This window comes from Macrotis lagotis, chromosome 6, assembly GCF_037893015.1.
Source record: "Macrotis lagotis isolate mMagLag1 chromosome 6, bilby.v1.9.chrom.fasta, whole genome shotgun sequence".
NCBI lineage: Eukaryota > Metazoa > Chordata > Mammalia > Peramelemorphia > Peramelidae > Macrotis > Macrotis lagotis.
Genome location: NC_133663.1, coordinates 36,016,361 through 36,041,898, shown reverse-complemented (window position 1 = coordinate 36,041,898; position 25,538 = coordinate 36,016,361). Strand labels below are relative to the sequence as shown.

The 25,538-nt window shown below is 34.7% G+C and overlaps 1 protein-coding gene across 14 annotated transcripts in view; it reads right to left on the bottom strand.

Annotated features, from left to right (window-relative positions):
* The window catches only part of NAALADL2 (N-acetylated alpha-linked acidic dipeptidase like 2), a 1,546,126-nt gene that overhangs the window by 579,766 nt on the left and 940,822 nt on the right, over window positions 1–25,538 (bottom strand). The window lies entirely within an intron of this gene.

Genomic DNA, 25,538 nt, shown 5'->3' with positions numbered 1-25,538 from the left:
TCCCTTTAAAAATAGCCTATATCTTTACAGATACAATTATGCAATGCCAAGAACAAGACCTTTAGAGAAAAAGTCATAGTAAAATATCATCACACCATGGTTTGTAATAATTAGGGGATATTAAGAAGGACACAATTCAAATTGTGATCTTCTTTGCCTCAGAAGACAAAAATAGGAGCGAGGGGTAAAACCCACAGGTAGAGAGATATTGGCTCATTGTAAGGTCAGTAAAAACTATTCCATAACCAGAGCTATACCAAAATCTGTAAATGGAATGGGATGCCTCAGAGAGTAGGGAGATCCCTCTCAAAGGAGGTCCTTAAGCAAAAGACAGCTTTTGTTACTCTAGGGAAGATTGTTGGTAAAAGAATAGATGGGATTAACTGACCTCTGAGGTTCCTTTCATGGCTTTAAAATAACATTTTCATCTAGATTTCCATAATAATAATTATTATGCTCTAATGGAAATAACATTTTGCTTAATTTGAATCCAGCATCTTTCTTTCATTATTCTGAAGCAATATATCTTCCAAAGACAATATTGTAGACTTCTATTTGGAGTCACGAGAATACGGGTGGGCCCAAATTCTACTTCTGTTTCTTTCTAGTGGTGAGAATGTGAATGAGACATTAATTCCTAACCCTTCTATAGTAAGATGGAAACAACACCACCTGTAGCATCTAGCTCATGGGGATATTGAGAAGACTAAACAGTGTATTCTTTCCTTCTTTTTTTTTTTACATTTTACTCATGCACACATATCAAATGGATGGATATATCTATATGGTATACTAAAAGTCAGTGTAGTTTTAAATTTAATAGCTTAAACATACATTCATATGAATACATATTATATATATATATTTCCCACATGTATAGATATAGTCAACATTATCAAACATTAATCTAGACAAAAACTATCTGTTCTCAAAGAGCCTATAATCTAATGGGAATAAAATAAAGACTGTGTGAAATGCATACTAGTTCATAAATGCCAGTGATCACTATTATTATTTTTATACTTCTAATAATAGGCATTATGTTATATTTTAAAGTCTGAAAAAGACTTGAAAATATTATCTCAATTATCTTCACCACAATTATCTTAACAACAACCAGTAAAAGCAAGTATTCTCATTTTTTAGATAAGGGAACTGAGTCATACAGAGGCTAAGTGACTTGTCCAGGGTCATGCAACTAGTAAGCATCTGAGGCCACATTTGAACACAGATATGCCTTCAAGACTAATCCTCTAACCACTGTGCCGCCTGAATATTTCATTGTTATTTCCGTTACCATTTGTTCTCCAACAAGGGCTTGATACAGTTATCTGAGAGTTGAGTTTTCACAAAAATTGTCTGTAGTGATGCATTAAAGAAGCCTTGTTTTGGATTACTTGCATTTCTACTCAAATCATGAAATCCGTGTCACTATTATCATATCAGTATCACATATCATCAAAGGGAGAAGGAAAGACTTCTCTTAAATCCAAAATTTACATTCAATTGAATTTTTTTTAAAAAGTTAAAAACCCTCTTGTAGTATATAATATGTGAACCTTTAAAATCACTTACCATGGCCAGTTACTTAGTTCCCCTAGGGAGTTAGGGCAGTATTCTAAAGTAAAGAGAAAATAGGACTCTGGTGATAAAAGAACTCATAGAATCATCAGATTGAGAGTTGAAAAAAAGGCTTCAGAGATTATAAAATTCAAAACATTATAGATTAGGAAATTAGACTTTAGCAAATTAAAAGTTTGTCACATTGTTTTGTTTGCTTATTTGTTGGTTTTTTTATTTGTTTGTTTGCTTTTTACTGGAAATCTAACCCATTACTTGGTTCGATATTGTTTCATTTTTAATATATTAATTAATTAGTTAAATATGAAAAAAACACACCCTGTGATCTCAACTAAAAAAAAGATAAGGGGATGTCAGCAGGGTAAGGCAGTAGATACAAATGAGAAAACATCAGTTAAACCAGAAGACCTGTAACAGAATAACTAATGGTGTAGATGTTTAATGGAATGACAAATAATGATGAAGATGTCTCAGTATTTCAGTTCCAGTAAGTTCAGACACTGTCTGACAGATGAATGGAGTCATGGGCAGGCCTTCTTTTTCCAAAAGTCCCCCTTTGAAGCCCAAACTTAAGAAGTAAGTTGATTTAAAATGGATAACTGTGGGCTATTTTTTCCAATAAGGAAGAAGGAAAAAAAAACCACAGCTACCCCCACAGTTTCCTAATATTAATTTAAATGTCTGTGTACCACTAAAGAATTGGTATTTCATTTATTTGTTCAGTGATTAATTCTTCTAGCCATATGTTTTTAATGTCTGAATGTGGCATGTGCTGTACATCTTTATTTATAATTCATAAATTGACTAATATGTATATGGATTCAATCCAAGAGGTTGGAATAAAATCTTCACCATATTTCAGCACATTGGCCTAGCTGACATTATCACTCTCTATCAACCTTTTCTTTCTAAATTTCAGGAAGTAATAAAACACTCTGTAATATCTGCTGACATGAGAAAAGCCCAGATGGTTTGAACTAGGAGGAAAGTATAAAGTCCATGGTTTTGAAGAGACATAATATACGACTTTTCCACAAAATACATTGAAGTAATAGATTTACTATGTTTTAACCCAAATGGGAAGATTTTCAACTAAAATTCTCATGCTTTCAATTAAAGGTGTACTTTCCATCAAAAGCATCAGCATTTTACAGCAGAATCTGAAATAAAAAGAGACATTAAAAATGACATTAAAGAATTCTGGCTTTCAGGCAGAATTAAGAGCAGGAAATTCTGTTAGATAGCAGGAGAGGATGTCCTTTCTTTACAGCAGTTTTGAAAATATTTTTGTAATTGCAATGGGTAACTTTCTAATGATAAGGATAAATCTCAACAGTTAGTCTAGATTAAATAGTCATCTTGCCCTAGGGTTTCATTTAGATTGGATCTAAGATGGGAAGTTCATTTTGCATTTGTGCAGCCTTCATCAATGATATATTATTTTTGAGATAGGGAGATCAACCCTAAGGCAGCAGCTACACCTCCCCATTTATTGTGAGGAGTGTGGAGTGGAGAGTGTAGTGATCAAAGACAAGGTTTGATGGACACAAGGACACATCAAGGGAAGTAAGGACAATGACAGCCTCTATTTGTGTTTTATTTAATTGACTGCTGATTCTAACCATACTCTATCATAGTTTAATTGTATCCAAGTAAGTCCCTTGGTCCTGTCTCCTATTCTATCCCCAGTGATAGAAAATCCATAAGGACCCTTATCTTCCAGTTGCATTGATTTCACATTTCAGCTTCCATAAGTGATCTGACACCCTGATTCCACACTTTCTATATCTATATCTACATTATGGCCAGTCCTAAAGGAAGCATGAGTCAAAATTCCAGTGGACCCTGCACTGTAGTACTTCTTTGCCTAGTCAAGGAGGGACTTAAATTGAGTATACACTAAGTAAGTATCCTAGGTCTATGTATTTCCCTGTGGTACTTGGTGCATTAATGAGATATGGATGAGAAGAAAACAATTGCCTTCTGAAAATACCTTTTATTCTGGGCCAGTTTCATTTGGAAGACTAGATACAAAGGATCTTGGAAATACTTAACTTGAAAGCAGAACATCTGGAATGGAGGATTTTGTATAAAGGGAGCAAGAAGATATAATCATAGCCTATGAGTAATGAGATCTAAAGATCTATGAATCTGTCCTCCTCAGAAGAGGCTGTAATCACCATACCCTAGATGCATAGGACTGAGATGGCCAACAGGTTGCCCTGAAGAGTTGAGAACAAAAGCTAGCAGAAGGGAACAAGATCTAGCAAAGAAAACTATATTGACAAGCCACTATAAGGCTAGAGTCTGCACCATTATAGACTTGAGATACCCTTCCACAGATGGTTAGAAGTGCTCTGGATTTTCCATTTTGGCTATCATCTATTGAAACAATCAATACAATTTATTGTAGAGAAAAGAGCATTAGACAAGGGTCAGGAGGATCTGAGCAGTTCCAATCCAGGCTCTGCTATTTACTACCTGTGTGAGATCTTGGCCAGAACACTCTGGGCTTCAATTTCTGATGCTGAAATGAAAATAAGAATCATACTAAAGAATCTCTAAGGTCCCTTCCAGCTCAGAATCTATAATCGACTATAGGAAGTTCTCTGCAGGCAGCCATGGGGGACACAGACCAATAAGTGAAGCGTGGATGGCCTCTGGCTAGAAGAAGTTTGTAATCTAGTTAAGCACATGGCCAGGCAGCAATTAATCAATAACCTGGCATTTATAAAGCATCCGACAAGTGTCAGGTACTTTGTTAAGCACTGGAGACAGAAAGACAAAATGAAAAAGGTTGAGTTTTCTAGCAGGTGGTTCTCTTAGGGGAGATAAAGTGTGTGTCTATGAAAGTGTGTGTGTGTGTGTGTGTGTGTGTGTGTGTTCCTATTATCTCTATCTCTATATATGAAATGAAATCATGTCATGAAAGATAGAGTTACAGAGCAGAGGCTCACTGGACTTGAAGCTGGAAGTCCTCAGTTGAAAGACAAGTCTTGCTCCTTAATGACCTATCAAGAGGTGAATGACAACACTGCCCAAAGTGCCCCACTTCAGATGACCATCATTTACTATAAAAGAAAAAAAAAAGATTTTAGTCAACTTGAAACTGCACATTTGACTAGTTCCTAATGGAAGTGTCTATATACAAGAGATTCCTTGGCTTCCAATGCCAAGCTTATTGTGAGATTTTCCTGTTTTTGAAATAAATAAAAATACTGAATCACTTAGCTGAGAAGCAAGCTAACATTTGAAGCCTGTACACGCTAATCATGTCATAACACATAAGAGTTGTAAAACACAATAGCCAAATGGAAACTCCACAAATACCAGAGTTTTGACACAGAAAACAACCTTTCACTATCAGCTTATGCCTTGCTTGAAGCAGGTTCTCTTGAGGGGTTATAAACCTATGAACTTCTTTTGCTAACCTTTGCTTCTAAGGAATTGTTACCACAGCTGTTATTCAAACCCATATCCTCTGACTCCAAAAGAAAACTCTTTTTTTTTTTTCAGATTTTTTTGCAAGGCAATGGGGGTTAAGCGGCTTGCCCAAGGCCACACAGGTAGGTAATTATTAAGTGTCGGAGACCAGATTTGAACTCAGGTATTCCTGACTCCAGGGTCGGTTCTCTATCCACTGAGCCACCTAGCCACCCCAAATTCAACTCTTTTTTCACTGAAGCATGATGCCTCAAAAATAATTTCCTTCATATTATATCACAAGAATCTCCAAATGGATATATCTCACACACACTCACACACACACACACAAACACACACACACATACACACACACTCATATGTCATATAAGCAAATTAGAGGAGCAAAGGAGCAAAGAAGGAATTATGCTTCAGATCTATGACTAGGGGAAGATTGGATGACAGGAGAGATAGATCATACAAGAAAAAATAGACAATTTTGATTATACAAAATTATGAACTCATCATGCACATCCACATCCACACAAACACGAATGTAGTTAAAATTAGAAGGAAAACAAGTAACTGGGCAAAAAATAAACTTCACAGGAAATTTTTTTCTAATAAGTCATCTCCTATTCAAAATACATTTAAAAACTGATTCAAATTTATAAAACAAGATCCATTTTCCAATTGATGAATGACCAAAGGATATGGACAAGCAGGTTTCAAAAATTAGAAACTGATCAACAGTCACGTGGAAAATACTTTAAATCATTAATAAGTAATTTAGGGAACCATTTGGAACTATACTCAAAAGTGTATAAAGCTATACATGTTTTTTGATTCAGCAATATCAATAGTATATACTCCAAAGACATTAAAGAAAAAGGAAAAGCAATTATATATACAAGAATATAGCAGCTCTTTTTAAGGTGATGTCAAGAAATTAGACATTGAAAGCATACTCATCCACTGGGGAAGGGCTGAGTCAGTTGGGGTGTATGCATATGAGTGGAATGCTATGATATTATATGAAATGATGAGTAGTATGAGTTTAGAACAAAATGGGAATACTTATAAGAACTCAAGGAAATGAATTGAGCAGACCTAGAACACCTATAGGAATATTGTAAAGCTGTTCAAATGTGGAAGATATAATTACTTTAATCAAGAAAATAAGGTGAAAGGAACCTTGAAGAAAAAATGTTATCCATTTCCAGTAAGAAAACTGATTAGATCTTAATACAGTTTGAAACAGAATTTTTTTCACATTCTTGATGTTTCTTGCTATTATTTTCATTAATAACCATTATTTTGGAAATATATTTTGCATGACTTCACATGTATAATTGATATGTTTGCCTTCTCAATAGCTGGGGAGGGATATGAGGGAGAAAATTTGGAACTCAAAATTTTTTTAGAAATGACTGTAATAAATAAGATGCCTGACAAACCAAAAAATAAGAAAAAAAGTGAAAAAAGTCATTAATGATTAGATAAAGGAAAATTAAAGCAACTTTCAGATTCTACCTTAACCCCAGGCAACTGCAAAGATGATAACAACGGAAAGCTACACCTGTTGGAAGTGTTTCAGGAAAACAGAAACACAAGCATATTTTTGATATAGTTGTGCATTTGTTGAACCATTTTTATATAAATTAATTTGGAACCATACCTACAAAGTCACTAAATCCAAGTATATACTCTATCTATCTGTCCATCTGTCTATCCCTCTTTAGATCTAGTCATCTATACACATGTACCTATGTTTATGCATGCAAATATGTGTGCATCTACTAGCAGGCCTAAATTCCAGAGAGGAAAAAGACCTATGTATATAAACATAAACTCCTTTCAAAGTAGCCAAAGAGGAAAAACCCAAGTGCCCTCCTAGTAAGGAATGGCTAAACACATTGTGGCATATTAGTGTAATAGATATTATTTACCCATGAGAAATGATGAAATGAAGATTTTCAGAGGAAACCAGAAAGACATCTGTGAACTGAAAAATATAGTTCTAGGAATCGAGGGAGCAGACTAGGAAAACAGTTTAGATAATGACAAAATAGTAGGAAAAAAACGACTTTGAAACACTTAAGAACTCTGATCATGACAATGATAAAATATAGCTCCAGAGGAACGAAGTGAGCTACTTATTTGACAAAGAGATACAGTTAAAATACAGAGAGAGACACAAACATTTTCTGGCCTAGTCAATATGAGGATTTGTTTGCTGGATTGTGACTGTTTATAATGAAGTTTTTTGGTCTGCTTCTCTCTGTCTCTGTGTCTATGTCTCTCCACCCCTCCTTCTCCTTTCCCTTCTTTTTTTCCTTCCCTTCTTCCCTCCTTCCTTTCTTCCTTTTTAAGCATTTCATGTGGAATGCACAGTGGAATGCACAGATTATAAAAATGCATATAAAATAAATATGCATTTTTAAGAGTCATAAATAGAGAAAAAGAGAAAAAGTAACTTAAAATGAAATGCTATATTTTTTTCTTTTAGGCATCTACAGTGGGTGACTGTGCCATAAAAGTGAGACCATCTTCTTCTCTAATGTTAATAGCAATACTTTCTATGTCTGACTTTATGTCATTTTTATTCATGTTATTTTAGATATATGAGAATGTAGAGAATGATTCTTCCATCAGTCATTCAATGACTCAACTAAATCATTGCTGGCATTCTTCGATTATTTATTCCCTCAGGTATACTAATTTAATTCAACAAACATTTGTTAAATATCTACTTCCCTCAAGAAGCTGAAATTCTACTTAGGAAAATATACAAATAATTAAAAACCAAGAAAATAGAATGCATCCTGCATCAAATGCTCACTATCTGTGTGACCTTGGGCAAGTCACTTAACTTTCTGGATCCTCAGTTTATTCACCAATGAAATGAGGGGGACTGGACTAGATAGAGATGACTCATGGATTATCCTTTGAAGGAAGCTAAGTATTATTTGAGGGGCAGGTTTAAAAAAAAAGATTTTTAGCTATGGTGGGTCATTGGGCAAAAGCATTGAAGGTGAAATTAGAATCTTGACTCTAGGGAATAGCTATCAGGTTAACTTGAATAAATAGGGATCAGATGAATGAAAAGTACCAATGTACCCATAATGCTGGTCAGCTGTTGTCTCTCTACTGACACTCTTCCTCGTTGGGTGTGTGTGTGTGTGTATATACATATATATACATACACACACACACACACACACACACACACATATATATCATACAATTTATATTTGACAAAAATGTTTAAAGCTTCCCTTTAAGACTATTATAAATCTTTCCCTTTGGTAGAAATACTTAACAATAATCTTATAAAATCTGGATTTCCTATGATTTTCATCATGGAGAGATAAAAAATAACACTAGTAGATGGGATTCTGGGTGAAAGAAAGTTTAGTAAAATTAGAAGTACTGAAAGGCAAATGTCATCTAGACTAATCTCTTCATTTTTATTAAATCCTGAGGCTCAGATCATTGTCCATCAGCAGAGGCTGGCTCAAGATATAACTATATCACTCACAATCTTCAACAATTCTCCTCCATAATGTTATTCAAATGAGTTTATATCTAAATTCTGTACTCAAAGTGTTGCTGCCGTTGGCTATTTAGGCTCAATTCAAAGCAACTGTTATTTCTTAGAAGATTAAAAATCCTTATTTTTCTGTTAACAAAAATCACTAGTTAATCCAAATGGAGTTGATTTAATGTCTCGTTTCCCCTTGGTCCTGTTTAAAAAATCTACTTAGTAGTCTATGTATGCATGGCTGTATCTCTTTACTTATTCACTACAGACAGACTATCAAGATAAATTTTAGATATTTCAACTAATTTACTCATCCCTTTGACTTTTAGACTATGTTCTCAAGTTCACTACTTGACTTACTAGTGATGGAAAGGGATGAACATGAATAGCAAAGTCTACATATCACAATCTTGCTAATTAGGGTTAACCCCCCCCAACATATTGGTGTATTGGTGACTTGGTTTCTCCTAGTGATAAACTCTCTCTTCCAATAAAGGTTTTTATCCACAATTATACAGGATTGCACAGCTAACAAGTGGTAAGTAAAAGACTTGAACCCAGCACTTCCTGTCTCCATTCTATCATACTACCTCTGATAATATAAATACTGAACAGTAAACATTCCATATAGCTTTCCCAAGTATCATACAGTAATCAGAACCTGGGTAACATCATGAAATACCAGACCATATACATCACATTTAGCCTAATAGGATCAGTTAAGGTACTATAGAAATAATGAGCCAAGCAGAATGCAGCATACAGTATACAGTATACAGTAAAAAATATTCATTATATATAGAAATTATATATAGCCAATATTATATATATATCCAATATATAGAATATTCTTCTGAGTATCATAAATACATAAATCAATTACAAAGGACTTAAGAAGGAAAATATAACTTCCTTCCAGAGAGAGAATGGATAAAAAAGAAGTATGCATTGTATAGTTTTATATAAGTGTAGGCTTCTGTGTTAAATAGTGACTTTCTCTAGTGAAGAGGGAGGAGGAAAGGAAGGAGATTGTTCAAAACTTAAAATGTAACAAAAAATTAAATGCAAAAAAGGATGAAAACTAAAATGAAGCTTAAAAAGAAAAAGATCAACTAACATAATGTGATTTTCAATAATTCTCTAAAAGGACTCATTTATGGGGCAGCTAGGTGGCACAGTGGATAGAGCACCAGCCCCAGAGTCAGGAGGACCTGAGTTCAAATGCAACCTCAGACACTTGATAATTACCTAACCATGTGGCCTTGGGCAAGTCACTTAACCCCATTGCCTTAAAAAAAAGCCTTAAAAAAGGACTCAATTACTATTGATTTTTTTAGGTTGAAAATAACAGCTTGGCTTCAACATAGATGCAATAGATATTTACTACATGTAACTACAGTTACTACATATAATACTTTTGCTTAACAAAAAGAAAGGCAAGAAAGCCCCTCTTTTCTTATGTAGTCAGAGATATATTTTCTATCCAGTTTAGCTACTAATATCAAAGTCATGAAGATATCAGAGTATTTCCCTTGATAAAGATCTGGTATTCTTCTGAATATATTTTAATGTAAACCTTATTAAATCTTACTGAGTGAAATGTTAATTGTTACATTAAAAAAGTAACCATGTATGTGATTCCATGATTTGGGTTACCATTGCTAAATAGTTTCCCATCCAATGGTCAAGGCTAGGGTTGATAAGCCTTTTTGGTACATAAAATAGGGTATCCTAGGATACCTGATTTGTCTGCCAACAAAATGGACAGGAAGCAGTTTGGTAGAATGTTCCTGAGTCTGTGCATTACCATTTAGCATGCTTTAGTTCAAAGAAGTTAAACAATTGCCAGCTGTCAATCCTGGATAGTCTATTTTCTTATTCTCATGATTTGGGGGCAAATTGCTTAAACTCTCCAGAATTCAAAAAATATATCTATACACAAACATACATACATATGTATGTATGTATAAATATGTATAGATCTATGTTGTGCATGCATTTGTGTATCTATATATGTGAATTATATTTGGATATATATATATATATACATTCACAAATATATATTATAAATATACTTGAGATAAGAACACAGAGCATAACTTACTCTAGGATTAAGATTTATTAACATTAATATTGTATTATATATTAAATATATATTTACATATTATATTAAAACTAGTATAATATTAGGTAAAATAATTCCTATTTATAATGGTGATATGCTTGGTCAATTTAGTCCTCTGACTCTTTGTGACTGACTCTACATGGGATTTCCTTGGCAAAGATGCTGGAATGGTTTACTATTTCCCTATCCAGCGCATTTTAGCAATGAGAAACTGAGGCAAACAGGGTTAAGCAACTTGCCCAGGGTCACACAGGTAGTATGTGAGACTTGATTTGAACTCACTAAGCCTATCTACCCTATCCACTGCGATATGAATTTGCCCCAATTTGATAATATTGGACATCAACTCACCCTGATTGTAATATGTCCTCTGTTAGAATTTGTGAGAACCAAGATGGAAAGGATCCAAGTATTTATTTTCAGGGGCATATAAAACTGTAGCTTGTTGGGTCTAGTGTCATAATGTGTCTGCTGTACATGGACCAGACTACAGAGAAACATCACCAGTGCAAATGGGTTTATCACTAGATACCAGGTAATGATTTTTTTTTAAATTTGGTTATCATGACTCACAAAATAGGTCAAAACAGAGAACTATCCTCTAACCTTTTGGGCTCCCTTTTATTATGTGATAGCTGTAGCAGAATGTAGAGGAGAAAATAGTGAGGTAGTTTGTGGATATCAATAGCTATGCATTCTATAAACATTTATTAGTCATTGGCCAAAAGGCTGACTTATCTCTAGAAGAACTGAACTATATACATTTATACACATTTTTAGTGAGGAAAGTCACATAAACCTCCTGAATAAGATCAGGTAAATGCTCACCTTTCAGGCCCCAGACACTCAGGGTCAAAGTTAGGACTCCAGTAGGAAGAATGTGAAGATGATTGCCATAGAGTAAGGAATGGTGAGAAGTTCAGGAAGTAATGTAAAAGTCATGTCTAGGCCGGAGGGATTTGTTCAAATGCATGCAGGAAGAAAACCCATCTTTCTTGATAGTAAAACAATTTTAAGATACTCATTATATTTCAAATTTTCAAGCATCCCCAAAAGGGAAGAACTATAAAAAAATAACAAAAGAAATCATCCAGTGCTTTTTACCCAAGAAGGCAACCAGACAATAAGATGCTAGAAAGCACCAATCCAATCCAAATGCTCAGTTTCTCCTATCTATAAAAGACATTAGGAGAAAATTCTATCTTATCAAAGTTATCCTTGAAGCAACATGAAGGGAACAGGACAGGATTTCCCAGATGATTACCTACAATAGGCCATGCTAATATAGTCGCATAACTGACTGAAAGATATAATAGAAAGATAGCATTGTGTCTACTATGTCTTTTGTTTTATTTTAGATTTTTGCAAGTCAATGGGGTTAAGTGACTTGTCCAAGGTCACACAGCTAAGTAAACATTAAGTGTCTGAGACCAGATTTAAACTGAGGTCCTCCTGAATCTACTGAACCACCTAGCTGCCCAATGTCTACTATTTCTTGAATTTTTTTCCCAAAAGAATTCAGATTTAAAGGCTCTTCACAAACAATTTATATAATATTAAAATAATTCAAAACTCTATGGCGAGTATGATGCTGGTGCTTCATAGGCCTGTGCGGAATCAATGATTCAGTATCAACAGTAAATACAGCAGAAAGCAGGGAGATGTGCACTAATAACCTATGATATTTAAGAGTTGTATAGAGCATATACTGCAAACAGAAAACAGATCACTTATAAATACTAAAGTTTATCAAAGGCTTTTACCCCATAATGACAGTATATTATTTGATTCAATTTGTTCAGTTGTTTCAGGCTTTTTGTTACTCCATTTGGGTTTTTCTTTGCAATTTTCTTGCCATTTCCTTTTCCAACTTATATTACAGATGAAGAAACTGAGGCAAATAGTGACACTCAGAGTCACATAGTAAGTTCCGAGGCTAGGGTTGAGCTCAGGGCAATAAGTCTTCCTGACTTCAGGCCTGGGCACTCTATTCAGTGGGATACCTAGTTGCAATAAATGAATAAAATGGAGAGAAAGATACATACATACATACATACATACATATATACATATGTTATAATTAAAGTATTTGTATAATTTTAAATTTAATACCGTTCCTCTTGAAATCAGCAAATTTCACAAATCAGAGCTGGATTTATTATTTTATCAATTGCCAAATCTTAAGAAAGTGATGGAGAAAACTATAATAATGCAAATTTAATTTAAAAGAGTGTCATGTACTCTTTATTTTTCCTTGAAGGGTCAGTTGTTAAAACATTTAGCAGGGCATCCACCCTTAGAAAAGCAAATTTGTAGAATGAAAGATACGTACATTTACATTTTGATCTTGAAGAAGGAAACATCTGTCTGATATTTATAAGCTGAGTGATCCTACGTAAGTCACTTAATACAAACAAAATACAATCTGCAACAACTGAGGTAGTTACCAGAGTAAAGGATCTTCCCAGACAGATCTTCACATGTATCCAAAGAAAACAAAATTGCTTCTATCAAGGCAAATTATTACCAGTATTCATGATATATTCTTGGAAGTACTACGTGATTTGTCCAAAGTAACATGACTACTAGGTGTCAAAGATAGGATTTGAACCCAGGACTTCCTGATCAACTACCAACTTTTAAGTCATTAATCCATGCTAATTCTCTCTGCTGGCCATTTTTTATATAGAAATCCTTCAAGAAATTGGTTTCCAAGCTTTGGAGGCAGACCCTTGTGAAGTCTGGCATCTTGAGAATCCCCACCTCTCTTTGTATAGGACCTGCCCCAAATATTTCTTGTTAATTCCTCAAAAGAATGAACTTATGGGAATCTGGGTGTATGTGGGAAATGGAGGAAATTGGAAGTGCTTCTGAGTATGGTCAGGATCAAAAAAGGAAGTTTCTAATTCTAACAACCTCTTATTCTTTCATTAAATTTAATAGGGAAGTCAAGCATCCTTCCCTTAGAGGTCACAACTTGAGAAAGACCCAAAAGGAGGGGTTAGTCACAAAACTCATTAAGAACATTACCATGTGTTCTCTCTCTCTCTCTCTCTCTCTCTCTCACTCTCTCTCTCTCTCTCACTCGCTCTTGCTCTCGCTCTTGCTCTTGTTCTCTCTCACTCTGTCCTTTATTCTATTTAAAGTCAATCTTAAATTTCCCCAGAGTAAAAACTGATTATAATATATTTTATAGTTGCAATCAGTTTATCTGTGGTTTTATGATGTAGGTTGTATGTATCTATACCTATATGTGTGTATCCATATATTCATATGTACACAAATATTCATAAACCTATAGAAACAGAGAATGAGAAATACCCCCATGAAGCTGAGCTGCTGGTTTCCAAATGAAAGAATGAATGAAAACCTAAGCCTTAAAGAACTCTAATATTAAACCATATGATTTCACTTGGCTGAAAATCATAGAGCTATGAAAATGGATACTTCAGAGTTTAGATATAAAATTTAAGTCAAATACCACTCCTTTCACAATCCTTATTTCTTATCTTCTTTTCCATCATCCAGTTGTGATCATTGAATAGATTACTGCTACAATACTCACTTCTGCTACACTTTCCTTTCCCTGGATGTGTCCTGTTTACAAAGTAATGAGATATGGCAGCCAAGAGAGAGAATTTGGCTATACTAAAAAAAAAAAAAAGCAGTGGATGTCCAGGACCTTGACAATCCTTGAGCCTTACCCTGGTGTTGTCGACCAGTACATTAAAGATAAAAAACTATGACTAAACTACAGGACATTCAGAAGAGGGCTTTGAATACTTCTGAGGATCAGTAAAGGAAAGGAGAATGTTAAGTCTTGATAGAAAGTAATCTCTTTGACTGGAGGAAACAGTGTTGTTTCTGTATTCTAGAATCTAGAAAAAAGAGACTTGCTACACAGTAGGTGGTGAATAAATGTCTGATGACTGAGAGAATTAGCAGGGATGAGATAGCAAAATTTGAATACTTTAAAAGTTAGAGGTGAAAAAGAAATTAGTTTTTCCCTGTTTAGACCCAGAACAAAAGTTCTGGGGAAACTGTGATATGGTAATTTGATGTTGGCTAAAAATCCTAAGTTTCAGAACCATACCACGGTGGAATGGCCTGCCGCCTAAGGATGTAGTTTGGACCACCTCCCTCCAAGAATCTTCAGACATAGACTGGATGATCCATGGTCAGATATGGCAGAAAGAAGAATCTTGTTCAGATGTGGGCTATGAGACATCAGAATTTCCCTTCTAAACCCCTGAGATTCTCCACTCTACATACCCCCCTTTCAACATGACAAAGCTCATACACAGTGAAAAAAAACCCAGCTTTCTTGTTTTGGTCCAAGGAAATAACTAATGCGCATTTCAGGGGAGGTGAGAGGGTCTGGTAAAAAAAAAAAAAAAACCTGAATAAGGCAAAGTTTTATGACAACATTCAATTACCAAAAGAACAATCTCATCTGAAATATGTACATTATGTGATTTACAACATCCTTCTACATATGCCATGCCTCTTTAAAACTAAAAATCTGTTTTGCAGGGAGAAAGGTTCATATCCAAGCTAACATATTGCAGGCCCCAGCAAAACCCAATAAAGCCTTTGCAACTCTCCAAATTTATCTGATGTCAAAAGCAGCAGGCTCGATACATCATACATTTATGTGATCAACTAAATGGCTGGAAGCAAATTTGACATTAAGATGATAAACACAGCTATTAACAGAAATCAAGGTCTACAGTCATCAGGTCCAGTAAGCTAATTAATCTTGGCTCTGTCCTAAAGATTCCTTGAGCCTGGAAATCTAAAAGCACATTTCAAACCTGCTGACATTCAAAATCTTGTATATATGATGAACAAGAAGGGGGCAAGGCAAGGCCAAGATAGGGATTAACTGCCATCTTTGCTTCCTAAAGTCTAGAAAAGAGAAGTGGGCATTGTAATGGCTTGTTGGGTCAGTTAGTCATGGACAACCTTACATCATAAAATCACAGATAAACTGACTGCAACTATAAAATATATTATAATCAGTTTTTACTCTGGGGAAAAGTTAAGATTGACTTTAAAAAGAATCAAGGGCAGAGAGAGAGAGAGAGAGAGAGAGAGAGAGAGAGAGAGAGAGTTAGTTTTTCATAGATCATACTGAGAGTGACAGTAAATTGTGATAGTCATATAGTCTGTCTAGAATTGATATCAATGTGATCATGAATGAATGTTCTAGAAGATTATAACCTTCAGAAATGCAAATTGCCTATGACCCAACAATGGAAAACAGAACTTACAGGAAAAAGTCATGCCTCTTATCATAGGAATTAATTGTTATAAAATTTAGTTAATCATACACATAATGAGATTTTTAAAGAATTGAATAGTATACATATATTCTCTACTTTCAGGAAAGAAGAAAAGAAGGAAAGGAAAGAAGGAAGGAAGGAAAGAAAGAAAGAAAGAAAGAAAGAAAGAAAGAAAGAAAGAAAGAGAAAGAGAGGAGAGAGAGAGAGGGAAGGAAGAAAGAGAAAGAAAGAAAGAAAGAAAGAAAGAAAGAAAGAAAGAAAGAAAGAAAGAAAGAAAAAGAAAGAGAGAGAGGAGAGAGAGAAGGAAGGAAGGAAGGAAGGAAGGAAGGAAGGAAGAAAGAAAGAAAGAAAGAAAGAGAGGAAGGAAGACAGAAAAGAAGGAAAGAAGACAGAAAGGAAGGAAGGGAGAAAGCAAGGAAGAAAAAAAGATAGAAAAGAGAATTTACTAAGTCTCAGAATTTGCTAAGTGTAAAGCTAAGAGCTTTACAAACAATAGCTTATTTGATCCTCACAACAACCCAGAGAGTTAATTGCCCTAATTATCTCCCTTTAACAGTTGAGGAAACTGAGTCAGAAAGAGGTCTATTGCCTTGTTCAGGGTCACATATCTATTAAGTACATGAAATCAAATTTGAATGCACTTTTTCCTGACCTCTAACTTCTTGACTTTAATCACTGCCCAGCTGCCTCATGAGCAGGAATTTAATCTAGAAGAGACCTTAGAATACCGGTTGTCCAACCTCTTCATTTTGCATATACTGAGACCCAGAGAGTTAAGTGACTTGCCCAAGGTCAAACAGGTCCTAAATAGCAGAGCAAAAATTTAAATTTAGTTCCTCTTCCCCAAATTTGGACTTTCATTCCACTAGTACATGCTGCCTCTCCTAATGACACTGTTTTTGGACACACCAAGATTTAAGATGACGGAAAAAAGACAATTAATTAGGGAAGGTAAATATAGAAATTATCACATTGGCAGGAACAAATTCTCTTTTTAGTGACCAGATAATCCCTTTAAGAAATTATAGGGGACGGCTAGGTGGCACAGTGGATAGAGCACCGGCCCTGGAGTCAGGAGTACCTTGAGTTCAAATCCGGCCTCAGACACTTAATAATTACCTAGCTGTGTGGACTTGGGCAAGCCACTTAACCCCATTGCATCACAAAAAAAAAAAAAAAAAGAAATTATAGCCAATTCTGAAAAAAAAAATGTTTACAAGAAGTAAATACATTAACATTTTTATTGTGTTCATTTTTTTTTAAATCATTGATTCCCTTAAACAAGACCCTGCAATATTTTGCCACATGCTAAACTATTTAGGTCATACTCTCTTTTTGCATTTCTCAAAGCTGAAGTGAAGGCATCCTTTTCAGTTTCTACCTCCAGGGAGGATTACATTTGGTATCCAAGATGGCAATTGTTTACTTAGTTGATTCCCTCGCTTTCTAGGGGTACAAAAACATCCTCAGTGAGTTGTACAGTTCTGGATTTCCTTAATGATTTTTTCCCTTTTAATTTTAAAGTTTTCATTTTAATTCAATTAATTTAATTTAATTATTTTAATTTTGTTTTTTTAGGTTTTTGCAAGGCAAATGGGGTTAAGTGGTTTGCCCAAGGCCACACAGCTAGGTAATTATTAAGTAACTGAGGCCGGATTTGAATTGAGGGACTCCTGACTCAAGGCCGGTGTTCTATCTACTGCGCCACCTAGCCGCTCCCCCATTATTTTAGTTTTAACTTAATTTTGACTCATTTTTCCTGTCTAATTTTAAACACAGGCTTTAAACACAGGGTAGATATAGTAAAAATTAGCCAAGAGAGTTGGAAGGATAGTTTGTATATAACTGGACCAATGGCAAAAGAAAAAATCCTTTATCTTCACTCCAGTGTAGCCCAGTGGGAAGAACACTGGTTCTGGAGTGGGAACTCTAGGGTTTAAACACTAACTAGCTCTGTGAAACCATGAGCAAGTCATTTCTCTCTCCAGGTCTCAGTTTCCCCATCTGCAAAACACAGAGTTGGACTCAGTGGCCTCTAAGTTTCATAACAGCTTTATTCCTATGATCTCATGATTGTCAAAGTGCAAAGAGCTGCCAACACTTGAACCAAGGGGCTCAGATTCCAAAGGCAGTTAATTAATTACCCAGTACTTTTGTAATGTTCTATGTTCCTTCACATCAGACTTCCCTGCCCCTCATTTCTATGAGAGACCATGCCTTTGAGTCATGAGCTCCATGAAGATATTGTCCACTAAGTCTTGTCTGAATTTCTGGAAAACTTTATTTGAATTTGAAGACATAATTCTTCATCTGTGTTAAATAACTTCCAAATCTTTAACTTTTCTTGTTCATCCTGGACCTCCTTCATTTCTCCTTGATCTCAAAAGTCTGGTAACACAAACAGCATAATCCAAAGAGCTACCAATGCCTGAGGAAGATGACTTTCCATGTTTGAATGGCTTATTCCTATTAACTCTTATTAGTATTTTTAATAATGATATGATCATGGTCTCCCCACTTCTTTTCCGGCTTTATAATGTCTTTGCTTTATGATGCTCATCTCTCCTCCTCCAACTGTGCCCTTTTGTCAAACTCCCCTGTGATTTTAAAGCTTCACAATATTAAGACCATAGCAATTATATCGGCTCCCTACCTGAGAAAAATGGCTTTGTTTCAGCACCTACTCATTAGAGCATATTTAATTTGGACATCAACAAATTGTTAAACAAAAATAAAAATGAAATCACTGATCCTTCTGGCACTCCTCACCCAAAAAATCTCTAACATTTCTTAAGGGCTTTTTCATGTCTCAGAGGTTCAAAGCCCCCCCCCCTCTAATTTTCAACTTTTTAATGTAGTGCTATTTCTTTTATGTATTGGTTGTGTTAACTTTTCACTAAAATCAGAATACTGGAGGATGTTCAGTAAGGCCCAGCAGGCAGATTTCAGTTTCCTATTAAACATTCCATGTGCATCCATCAAGTCATTACAATATTCTACATATCTGTCAAACTTTGTCAGCCTATCACTATCACACACACACACACACACACACACACACACACACACACACACCCCAAGAAGATTCTCATGAAATATTCATGAACATTTGCAAGTTGCAAATTCTATTCATTCCAGAAAAAGATTCAATGGCAACACTTCCCAGAAGTGAATGAGAACTCTTCTTGAGGAAAAAAATGAGCCCAGATGTACAACTTTGGATTTCATGACACACCCAAATTTGAGGAAGTAAATTCAATTCCATTACAAATTGCACTGTGGTTTTTGATTTAAAAGTTGAAGACCAGGGCTGCAGGTCAGCAAAAATGGAAAACATCATTAAATGGAAGATGCCCTTTGTGTTAAATAGTTCTTTGTGCTAATTGGGCAAAGGAATTAGAAGAGAAAAAGATGCTAATACTAACAGAAATATTCTTGCCCAAGAGAGTGATATGAACTGATCCTCTCACCCTGAAATTATAATAATACTTCATTAATGTGAATATTTAAAAATAATTGATATACAATATCTTATTGAGGGATGTTATAAAAAAGGAAGAAACTGTCATATATTACTATAGAAAATTGCATCAAATTATTCAAAAAATCATACTATGCTTCATATACTAACAGACAACAAATTTCTATTCATATATATGTGAATAGACATACACATGCTTTACATATTTTTATACATATTTATGTATGTGTATATATATTCATATATATACATATACATATAATTCCAAATATTCTTGAAAATTCATCAGAATATAATAGAACCTGAGTATCATCACAGATAAAACTGCTTCCCATCAGTACCTCGAGAGAGATATCATCTCAAAATTCCTTTGAAGCAGGGGAAGGTGCAAGGTACTACTCCTTCTTGGAGGTTCTCAAAGAGAAGCTGAATGACCATGAGATGGAGCATGTTGTCAAGGTCATTTTTACTCAGGAAGAGAATGGACTGAATGCCCCACCCCCACTCCAAGCAGGGACCCTTCCAACTCTGGGATTCAGAAGTCAGAAGATCAGATTTACAATATGGAAGAATTCTATCTTTATCAAATCATTAATCAAATACTCTGTAATACCAAAGAACACACACACACACACACACACACACACACACACACACACACAGACAAAATTATTTTCTTGGCAAAAATAGTCAACAGCAAAGGTTGTGAATATTTTGGCACTTGAGATGAAATCCAGTTTTATCACACCTTGCTTTCCATCATTTCTTTCATTTCTTCATTCCTTTTCCCCCAATTTAAGTAATTTATTATGATATCAAAGATAGAGTGCTAGTTCAGAAATTTAAATCTCACATCTGGCATCTACTAGTTGTGTAAACCTTGCCAACTTCCCCATCAAATCTGAAGATTGGGAATCTTCATCTGTAAAAGTGGGATGAGATCCCTTCAGTGCCACCTCACTGGACTATTTGTGAAACTTGAATGAACTCATTTCTAAAATATATATATATGTATATATATATATATATATATATATATATATAATTTCATCAAATTTGTAAGATTTCAAGTCATCCCCAATTGATAAATGGTCAAAGGATATCAATAGACAATTTTAAAAGCTATATATAATCATATGAAAAAATGCTCCAAATAATTATTGATTAAAGAAATGCAAATTAAAATAAATCTGAGGTATGACTTCACACCTATCAGGTTGACTAAGATGACAAAAAGGAAAATGATCAATGCTGGAAAGGTTAAGGGAGGATTGGGACATTAATATATTGTTGGTGGAGTTGTGAACACATCCAAACATTCTGGAGGGCAATATGCAACACTGTCCAAAGAGTAATAATTCCAATACTAGGCCAATACCCAGAAGAAATCATAAAAATGGGAATAGTCCCATATGGTCCCAAAAGTTCATAGCAGCTCTTTTTTGTAATGGCAAAGAATTGGAAATTAAGGGGATGCCAATCAATTGTGGAACGGTTAAATAAGTTATGGTACATGAATACTATGGAATACTATTGTTCTATAAGAAACCACAAATGATTTCACTCTAGAGAAGCATGGAATGACTTATGGGATCTGATGCTGAGTGAAGGGAGTAGAACCAAGAGGACAATGTGCACATTAATAACAGCATTGTGAGATGTTCAATCTCTTTGGAAGCAGCTCCTCTCAGCAGGTCAGAGAGTTAGGACAACCCTATTAGCCTGGCTATAGACAATGTTATCCCTATCCAGAGGAAGAAAAACAACAGCAAAAATCCTTCAGAATCTGATGAACACTACATTCATTTTTTAAATAATTTCTCTCATGCATTTCTCATCCTTAATCCTAATTCCTCATTTTGAAAACGACTAATCTGTAAACATGCTAAACACAAATATGTATGTACAATGTTCACCTGACTATTTGCTGAGGGGAGGGTGGAATATATGTAACTTAAAAATATGCATTTGCATGTGGATGAATGTTGAAAAACTTTCATTAAGATATATCTAGAAAAATAAAATATCAATAAAAATAAATTTAAAAAACTTGAATGAAATTTGGAACATATAAAAACAATTACCATTGGTACCACTATCATTATTATGTTTATTATCATTTAACCTCTAGGTACTCTACCATTTTCAACTGCAGAGAAAGTACAGGCTTGCATGGATGAAGAAGGTTCTCACTGGGTAAGCCTTACCCCATGAAATCATGTCTAGCATCCTATCCTTTATCTCTATAAATTCAAGGAGGTACATTGAAGGGCGAATGATGAAATGACTTGAGCTTTTGAGCACATTGATTTTCTAAACAATGCATACCAATTTCTCTACAAAACAAGAACAAGCACTTTTCAGCTTAGGGTTGGACCTCTAATACAGGGGAAGACATTTTTATGAACTAAAAACAATTCATTAAAAAGAACCAATTAATTAGGACAAATATTGGGTAATATGATTTTTAATTGGGGAAAAGTCCAGGGCTTTCCAAATTGGGAGGGGGAGAAGAAACAGGTACAATTTCCCCAAATCAAACAAGAATGTCCTCTTGCCTCTAAGAATGAACAATTAAAGAAATATGGAAATAATAACAGATTGATCAGAATGGAGCAAGCTCCAGAACTGAGTCAAAATATGGAATCAGAGTGGTTCATTCAATTCCCACAACTTACCACTTGCTGTCCTATTTCCCTTAATTCTCTCAGTACCCTCTTTGATTTTCATAACCACTGGGATTTATTTGTATTTTAATAAGAAACTTGAAGAATGAAAAGATTGAATTTCCAATATAAAAATTACAACTACCTTGACAGACAATGGTGACATTTGGTGGGGAGGAAATGAAAGACTACTTCCAAGCATCTTTCAATTTATGTTTTATATGCAGCTGCAGGCTCTGGAAAAAAAATGGCTTCCAAAATATACTTTCTAGTTGATTATAATTCCATTGAACATTAACTTCACATTAAAACATAGTTTGTTCCTCAGATGTCTCCTTGCTAGACTGCTTTTTTTCCCAAAAATTTGATGTAGTTTAAATATTTTCAAATCGTAACTGCAAAAACACAACAGGTCCAAAGCAGGTAAAAGAAAAGAATGTAAATTTTCAAGTCAGTATATAAATCACATGGAGAATAATAAAATTCAAAGGCAAACATTTTTTTAACCTATTACCACAACATACACTCAGTCTTCTAAGCAATGTTCTACTCCATTTTTCTTAACAGAAAGTAACTCCATTATCTTCACAAAAACCCTTTCTAGCTTTTGAGATTTTGTATTCACACCAAACACTGACTGATGTTGAATTTATCTGCTAGTTATGACTAGATACAAAAAGTTCGTAGGGACAGAGTGCAGTTTATCACTGTTATTATCATTATTAACATTCTCAATTAAATCCTCTAATAGATTCAGCTACAAAGCTTTTGATCCAATCTAATTCTTAACCAAAGTCTCTTGTTAATGATCTTTTCTGAGTATATTATGTCTAAATATGCAGTAGGGACATTATCAGGAATCTGAAAATACTTCCCTTTCAAAATAAGAAATACAAAAATTAAAAACCTTCAAATGACAAATTTGATTTTAAGACTACCCCTGAGGCCAGATACCTAATCATATCTCTTGATTCACAGTAAAAACAATAAAAATTGATAGAATTTAAGGTCACTCTGACTTTTAGACCAATGGGTTTTCCAGTATAACACCCTTGTCTTTCTAAGATTGGATCTAGTATTTCATACATATGTGTTTGAACTCTAAGCACCTCTGTTTTTCAGAAGACATAATTTCCATCAATGCAAAAAACACCTCTATGAGGTCTTTGTAATCCCCTAAACTTACCCCCATGGGGGAACATACATCACACACACATATACATATAGATACATGCAAAATACATACACTTATAGATATAAACATATGGACATATAATGTTAAAACAATTATCATAGGATTAAAGGTAAAAAGATCTTTAGAGATAATGGGTCATAGATCAACTTAAAGACACACAAAACATTTTACATTATTTCATTTGATTCTTATAACAATCTTGTGAAAAATGAAAAGCACTGAGACATTTTCTCACTCTGTGTTTCCTATGAGGTTTGCAGTTGGCATTCACATAGTCCACAATCCTGTGGACTTCTTTTGTCCCTACTTTACAGATGAAGAAACTGAGGATGAGAGGGGTTTTGATTTGACTGAAGTTGCACAGCTAGGAAGTATCTGAGGCTATAACTTGAAGAGAGGTCCTTCTGACTCCATTTCTCCTTTCTAGTACTTATCAAACTCCATCTAAATAAATGAATGAATGAATGAATAAATGAACAATTATTTTGATATGTCCACTTTGGTCTCTGTCAGTACAAATACAAAAGTAAAACAATTCTTTGTCCTCAAGAAACTGATATAATGGAAGATTCTGGTCTAGGAAATCACACTGATTGTGTGTGATTGAGCTTTAGGGTTATAAATGATAATATTCTTTTTGTTTTGTTTTGTTTTGTTTTTGCAAGGCAATAGGGTTAATTGACTTGCTAATGGTCACACAGCTAAGTAATTATTAAGTGTCTGAGGTCAGATTGGAACTCAGTCTTCCTGACTCCAAGACCGGTGCTCTGACCACTGCACCACCTAGCTGCCCCACCTAGCTGCCCCTGATAATATTCTTTCTATTAGTAATAGTAAATGTGTTTGATTATTGTTCCTGGTGGAAAACAATGCTCTGTCAGCTTCAGACACCTGTTAATTGTCTCTTCACTCTTGGAAATAATTCAATGATTCATTCATTTAAGATGGAGCCTCAAGACTTAAGAGTTCAAAAGGACCAGATTATGCCTGGCCACTCTGGTATTCAAAATTCAAGTAGTCAGCTCCAGTTTGACATCAGCATCCAGCAAACCATGGAGAGACCTTTGGGAATAAGCTTTAGAATCCCAGCCCAGAGGGAGCTAAGACAAAGACTCAGGTGGCAGTGTTATTCTTATTAGACATGGAAGGGTATGATGGAGCTAACACTGTGTAGAAGTTGGCCATTGTGTGAAGCCTTTCCCAGGGAGAGCAAGCCAGAGAACACTCGCTACAGATGTACCTAGTTGCTTGCATGTTGTCTTCCATATCATAATACAAACTATTTGATGGCCAAGGATCATTTTTTCCCCTTCTTTGTGTGATCATTATTTATAACACGCAGCAATCACTTACTACTTTTTAAAAAAACTAATACCAAGACACCCTTGCTTGGTAGGCTTTGGTTTTCTGGTGAATAGACAGCAAATTTATACCAATCCCCCAATACTATAAATAAGAAACATAGATGCATGTTTTTGCCAAAAAAGAAATAGTGTCATGAGGAATGTAACAAAAGTCTTCTGGCTGAAACCTAGTGGCTTTTGCATTATACAATATCTATAAATAATTTATATATTTTTTCTTTTTCAGAAAAATATCAAGTCAGGCATACCATAGCTATATGAATGGCCATGAAAATTATTTCGGTTAAAGAGAAAATGAAATGATGAGATGACAACTTGGAGTCACTAATACAAAATTCAGTTATTGTAACCTATGGGCAATGCCAAAGAATCATGTAATTTTAGAAACAGATGGATCCTTAAGGAATATCAATTGGAATTTTCTAACACAGGACAGAGAAGAATTCATTGCCTCTATTAATGAAAACAAACATTCTAATACATATACACCTACACATACATGCCCATATCCATATGCATACATACATAAAATGGATATATACAAACAAATAAATAATACACATTGTATATGAATATACCTATAAGACATGTATACATACATATAATCAGACTTGACATTTCTGAAAACTAAACCCAACCCAAATAATTCACACATATTCATGAAATCCATGTAATGCTCTGTTGAGAGCTAGAGCCATGACTATTAAGACCCAATAAAGTAAGAAAACCTACAGTTGACAGAGCAGAAAAAAACACAGCTTCAGTTGTTATATTTGCTAACAGCTGTTTTAGTATTTACAGACATGAATCTTGCTTTGAGACTGTTTTTATAGCACATTTATTTTAGTTTTAGAAGAGACTTTAGAGGCCTTTG